Source organism: Talpa occidentalis, unplaced genomic scaffold (assembly GCF_014898055.3).
Source record: "Talpa occidentalis isolate TD23 unplaced genomic scaffold, MPIMG_talOcc4v2.1 talOcc4.7, whole genome shotgun sequence".
Classification (NCBI taxonomy): domain Eukaryota; kingdom Metazoa; phylum Chordata; class Mammalia; order Eulipotyphla; family Talpidae; genus Talpa; species Talpa occidentalis.
Window position 1 is genome coordinate 55,615,412 of NW_023605083.1, and position 6,635 is coordinate 55,622,046.

General features: G+C 39.6%; 1 long non-coding RNA gene across 1 annotated transcript; it reads left to right on the forward strand.

Annotated features, from left to right (window-relative positions):
- Positions 1-2,825: 2,825 nt before the first annotated feature.
- LOC129144897 (uncharacterized) lies at positions 2,826-6,369 on the forward strand. The gene is made up of 3 exons (XR_008549703.1): positions 2,826-3,000; positions 4,401-4,476; positions 6,176-6,369. It is a non-coding gene; the product is annotated as an uncharacterized LOC129144897 (long non-coding RNA).
- Positions 6,370-6,635: the final 266 nt, after the last annotated feature.

A 6,635-nucleotide genomic window follows, 5' to 3' on the forward strand; every position in this document is an offset into this window, starting at 1 on the left:
TACATATGCCCACACTCTATCCCAGGTACCCACCATCAGGCATGCATTTGGGACCACAGGGTTCTGTCATCTATCCTAATGGTAAAAGGGCAGAAAACCCTGATACTTTTTACCTTACCCTTCAAGGCCTAAAGCACTTTGGTGGAGAGTTATTGGGTGTAGGATAAATGAAATGGTCAGGCTTTTACATGGCTGGCCTCTGTGGCTATCACCTGCGGCCTTGATTGTGCTAATACAGGAGGCACTTGGGAGTGTGGGGCATGCATGCCTGGTTGTGGCTGCCTGGAGCATGATGTGGGCATGCATAAGTGGGCACACCTGAGCCTAAAGGCTGTGGCTGTAAGGGTGGCATCACTCAAAGAACAGCTATGGCAGAAAAGCGATGGGTGGACAAGTGACTACAGTGAGGCAGGACCTGGATATGATGCCAGAGAGAGTCCAAAGAGAAAGAGTAAAGGACTTGCTTGGGGGTTGGCCTCTTGCTCTCCCTGCCTTGCCAGCCTTCCGGCTTGCCCCACAATAGGTGTGGCAAGAACATTGAAGCCTAAAAAAAGCCACTGAGGACTACAGGACTCTCCTTTGCTCATTTGCCTGAATCGATCAAGAACCTGCCCTGTGCTTGCTGGTACTACACTGAGGTTTTGGTTGTGGGAGAGGTATGATCACATATATTTGTAGAGGTGTTGTAGGGTAAAGAAAATGTCAGGCTTTTCTGCCCTCCCGCCATCAGGATAGATGATGGATCCTTGAGGTCCTGAATGCATGCCTGATGGCGGGCACCTGGAATAGGGTGTGGGCATAGGTAGATGGGATTCACCTGGGCTAAGACTGGGCTTTTAAGGGCGGCGTCACGGTAACGCCAGCAGCAGCAGCAGAAGCCGAGAGAAGGCAGGAGAGTCCAGGGTGAAGACCTGCTGGGGGCTGGGAGGCCTGTCACTTTTCTGGCCCCCCAGCACCCCTGCCTGCCGTGTACCTGGTAATCCCAATAGAAACCTGCAAAGCCACTGAGGACTCTGACTCCTCCTTTGCCCGGTCTGCTGGATTACAGAAAACCTGCACTGTGGCCAGTCCTGCCTTTACAGGTGTGAACCTATAACATACAGTGTTATAAATCAACTTTACCTCAATAAACATAATAAAATAAAAAATTGATAAAATTGATGTTTGGAGAAGTGAAATAATTGGTGGTGGATCTGGAATTAGACCCATATACTGTCAAATTTATATTTATAATAATATATTAAGCTGATATCTATTTTATTTTTTGGTAGAATAAACCTATTGTTTGTCCTCTCTCCCCTTTCTCAGGATTGCTTTTGCTATTCAAGGACTTTTATAGTTCCATGTAAATTTCAACATTTTTTGTTAAATTTCTTTGAAAAAGAAATTTTTGATAGGGATTGCATTAAATTTACATATCATTTTCGGCAGGAAAATAATATTGATTCTCCCCTTCCATGACCATGGAAATCCTCCTTTTCATTTTGGTGTGACTTTGAGATACATTGTTATCTTCTCCAGACAGACTAGGAAACTGAGTGTCAGAGAGGATAAGGGGCCTGTTCAAGCTCAAGCAATTGAGTTGAACCAGAAAACATGACTTAAAATGCAGGTGCTTGGTATTCCTTTAATTCTTTTAGGTTATTTAAGTGTCTTGAAGTCTTAGAAGTCATTTTTGATAAATTATGTTCAGATCCTAGAAAGCAAAGGGGGGAAAATTAATGTGCCAGATTGCCTATTGGCATTTGCACTTTTCCTGCCCATTTGTGTTCTCTCCCTGGTATCAAAGGGTTGAATGCCTGGAACTACCCTTCCCAGAAACCTTTGCCAGCAGGGTTCAGCTTTAGATTCTATAGATGAAAGGAATTTGCAGAAAACTTGTGATGAAAGGAAGAGAGAAGCAGAAAGTCACTGACCTCCTTCATTTACTATTTTCCCTCGTTTATTCTCTAGCCCTCTGGTCTCTTTGTTGTTTCTCAAATACTCCAAGAATTCTTTAATGTCAGAAACTTTGTAAATGATCATACTCCTACCTGGATTGTCCTTTCCTCAGATATCCACATTGCTTGCTTTTCCTTTTCCAAGTCTTCATTCAAGTACCTCCCCCACTCTATACACACATTGAGGTTTTATCTGAGCTCCTTACTATAATATGCAAAAACTATCCTGATGCATGCTGTCTCCATTCCTTGCTTCAGTTTTCTTCATAGCACTTCTTATCATTGATATATATTTTACTTTTTAATTTATTTCAGTATATTTCTACTCAAATATAAACACAAAGGCAATTATTTGTGTCCATGAATTACCAATTCTCTATCCAGGAAGATATCGGCTCAAAATAGCACTCAAATATTTCTTGATTGCATGAGAATAACTACTCTCCCAGCCAGGTGATCAGAGGCAGTCTGTGCGCGCGGCGCTGGTGCTCACCTGAAAGTCAGATTTAAGGGTCTCATTTATTTTGATCCAGAGCCTGCCATTACCACTGCCTTTTCGCCTACTCTTTCTTGCCACTCTGATCTGTGAAGGCATCTGTGTTGGGTAAGGGATCCAGTTTTCCACAAAAAATGCAGATGGAATTATCAGGAAGGTTATGATTAGCAGGGAGCCTCATTCTGCCAAGCAGTTATAAGATCTCTGTCCTGGCAGTCTAAAGGGGAGCAAGTGGTAAGGACTGTCTGCCCCAGTGGGGAGAAATACTTCATCACATTGTTTAAGATTGCCGGTGCATGGGGTGAGTAAGAAGCAGACCGACTTTTATTTGGCTTTATTTATAATCTTGTACCTAAATTGTACCCTTTTATTGCCTTCACAGGAAGTGAACCACCTCCACTGCCCTGCCCTGGGTAAGCTAGCAACACACACGTGGCTGTGGGTACTGAGCTGAAGCTGACCTCTGACTGGCAGGACACCATCCAGTGGGACTCGCTGTGGTAATAGATTCACCACTGAACACCTTGCTGATTTGCAAGGAAAGTTTGTGCAGCACAGGTGCAGGTGTTGAATTGGTTCCATTTGTCCACTGCTTCCTTATTTCCATGTCCTAAATTTCCCTATAGGGGTGGGAGGATTTCTGGGTGCTTTATCTATTGCTTTGTAACACATTACTCTAAAACTTAATGACTTAAAACAATTTTTATTATTTCAGTTTCTGAGGGAATCCAGGCAGCTTAACTGGGTCTTCTGCTTCAGTGACTCTAATAGGCTGCAGTCAAGGTGTAGGCAGGGTCTGCAGACTCATCTCAACATGCAGCTTCCAAGCTCGCTAATGATTGTTGTCTGGGCTCAGCTTCTCAAGGGTTAGTGGACGAAGGGCTTTAATTCCTCACGTTGACCAGAGACCACTCTTAGGTCCTTGCCATATGCCTCTCTTCATAGAGCATCTTACAAACGGCAAAGTGAGCAAGTTAGAGGGCAAAAATGGCACCAGTTGAGAGAGGACTAGCAAGTCAGAAGTCACAGTTTTCATAACCTAATCTTAGAAATGATAGCCCATAATTTTTACTGTTTTCTATTTGTCAGAAGCAGGTCACTAGTTCCAAAACACATGTAGACATGATACATGAATATCAGAAGATGGAAAACATTGTGAGTCATTTCAGTTGCTACCTGCCACCCTGGGATTCTTCTTTAGGAATGAATCACTCTACATATTTTAAGTATTGGACCTTGGGAGTAGTACTTTCCTAAGCCAGATCCTATTTTTGCTATTCCTTGTAGAAATTCTTCAAAGCTTCTGGATTAATGGATTTATTTTCTATCTTATATTGAGGATGAACATTTTTGTTTTTCTAATTCATAATTTCAAAGGGAATTAGGTAGGAAAGGAAATTAAGTAAGTAGGATCAACTATTTTTATATGGAAATTTTCAACTAATTTTTTAAAAGAGCGGTGCATGGACAATACAGTTTTTGAGGTTTGCATGTGTAGATGTCTGCTGTGGCATTTAAAGGAGTTGGGTGGATATCAAATATTAATATAAATTCAGTTATCTTCAAAACTTTGCTGACATTAATTCACTACCTATCACCATTTTTGCTGTATGGAAGTCTGAACTAACTAGGGTTTTGATCACGGTCAGCAGATACTTTCAGTCACCTCCTCACATCACCAAGAACTAGCCATTCTAGCATGTACCAACAGAATCCACTACAAGTCCCTGTGACTTTCTGCCCGAGGACTTCTCCTAGCATATGGGCGGAGGATGGAGACAGGTCAGGATAAATATCCCAGCTGCCTGACACCTTGGGTGGAGAGCCTGGTGTGTGTGTGCTCAGTAGTCTTATATTTCTCCATTAGGACTGAGTCCCCACTGCTCATAGTTGCATCCAGCTCAGTAAAGATCACTTTGATGATTCCCTTTTCTTCCTTGATTCATGTTCCTATACTCCTACAGGTGCTACCTTGGAACACCACACCCTTGTCTCAGAATATGCTTTTGGGAGAACCCACTAGAAGAGAGTCTTTTAAAGGTAAGTTTGTTCAGGTATTAGTAACCATGTTCACATATTTATAGTATTAAAAAATATTTATTTTGGTTACTTGAAATATTGTCACATCTGCTTAGAAATTGTATTTCTTTACCTGATTTTTTTCCTGGTCTTTAGAAAGTCCTTTAAAAATATATGTACTGTTTTTTCTCAGCTCAAGGATTTTATTAAACTACAGTAAAACTACAGTTTTGATGACATCATTTTCAGTTTATTCTCATTTCTTCTTTATGGAGTTCTGTCTGTGCTGCTCTCTAATATCACTGAATAACTTAATATTGTTTCTCCATCCTCCTTCTTCCATATCTGCAGTCATCTCTCATTACTTACATATATTTGTCTTTGTTCCCCAGATTCTAAGAGGGCTTTTCGGGTGTAATTCTCACATCACCCCATCAGTTTTCTGCAGCTTCAGTTCTGCTTTTTACTCTTTCAATGAGATCTTAAATTCTGCTACTGTGTTTTTATAATTTCTCATTATCTCATTCATCTCCTTTCATTTCATTTCAACTCCTGAAATGACTTGTTTTGTTTCATAGAGGGCATGTCTTTTACACATTATGAAAATTTTCTTTTGGATCTTGCACTTAATAATATCATGGACATGTGCTTCTCTCTGGATCTCCTGATTGTTGCTTTCCCCTTTTGTCCTGAAGCTTTATAATTTGTTTTGTTGCACTGAGACATTTCTTCTCTATTACTTCCTCTGTCTTCATCATTGCTAAAGATAACATCTATCTGGACTTAGTACTTATCAACAAATAGGGTGATTAATTTGACCTATGTGCTTCTTACTGTTTGTTCAGTGATCAGATGCCTTTCTCAGATTCCTTGTTAGAAGAGAGAAGATTCACATATACAAGTCTAGATAAATTTCCATTTTTCTAGCAGGTACAAATCCAGTGAAGGTGCTAATTTTATAGCCCAATTTTCTGGAACATTAAAAACCATAATTAAATTTCTAGAATGTTCCATACAATTTTGAATTGTGTCCTCTCTTACCCCCTCTCCCTGTTTTCTTCCCACTTATTTTGTAGAATTTCCTGACTTGCAAGATGTAGCAGAATGCCAGTGGAAGTGCGAATTAGTAGTTTTAGGAGTTCAGATATCTCCACCCTGCAAAGTACTGTTCTAAGCATTATAGAGGAATTATTTCTCAGAGCAGTTCTTAATGTCTGTTTAAGAACCATGTTAGGTTGCAAGGTTGTAGTTGATTTTTCCTACCTTATTCATGCAGTTCCTTTTTCATAAAGCAAAGCTAGTTAATGCTGTGAGCTGATGCTTGGATCAATATTCTAAATTCATGTCCATATTTCTTATAACCATTTTGTTTATCCCAGATTTTGGCATTGGGTTTTATGAGAACCTTAATTTCTAGTAGCCTCGTGAATTGTCTTCTTTTAACATGCTATCATTAGTATTTCTGTGAAAGATTGGGAGATACTGTGTAAGTTAACGTTATGAGAAATCACATCTTCATGCATATTACAGTAAGTGCATCATAGATTTTGTTTAATTAGCTGAACATGATTTATAGCATTAAGACTGATTTATAATTTAAATTTTATTCACAAGTAATATTGTTTTCTATTATGGGATTAAAATATCATCAATGACAAATAGCTTAAGAAGCCTGCTTTGTATATCTATAAATGTCTGCCTTAAAATTATTTTTTTTGAGGTAACCACTTCAACTTTAATCTACCTGCCGATCTTGAGGAATATTGCTGCCATATGTTGTGATGAAGTACCTCAAAGTGTGCATATTGCTGGCTACTGCCTCATGTCTATCATCAGAATTCATGATTACATCTAATGTAGGGACAGAAACTCGGGGGAAGAGATCCAAGAAAGTGAAACATAAGCCACACAGAGGACTTCCCCATTTTTAGCAGGTATTAAAAATATCAGCCTGCGAGTGATTGATGTGCAGGGGTAAAAGTGCAAGCCTTTTTCTGATAGGATGAAAATAAAATAATGGGAAAACAGACATCCATCTGCAGTATAAACTTTGGCCCTGAGACCTTTAAGATTAACAGTGGAACCACTAGAATTTTCATGGTATATATAAATACAAATGTGGACAAGAAATTAAATGTTGCTAAATCTAGTGATGAGTAGAAAAATCTGCACATTTAGTT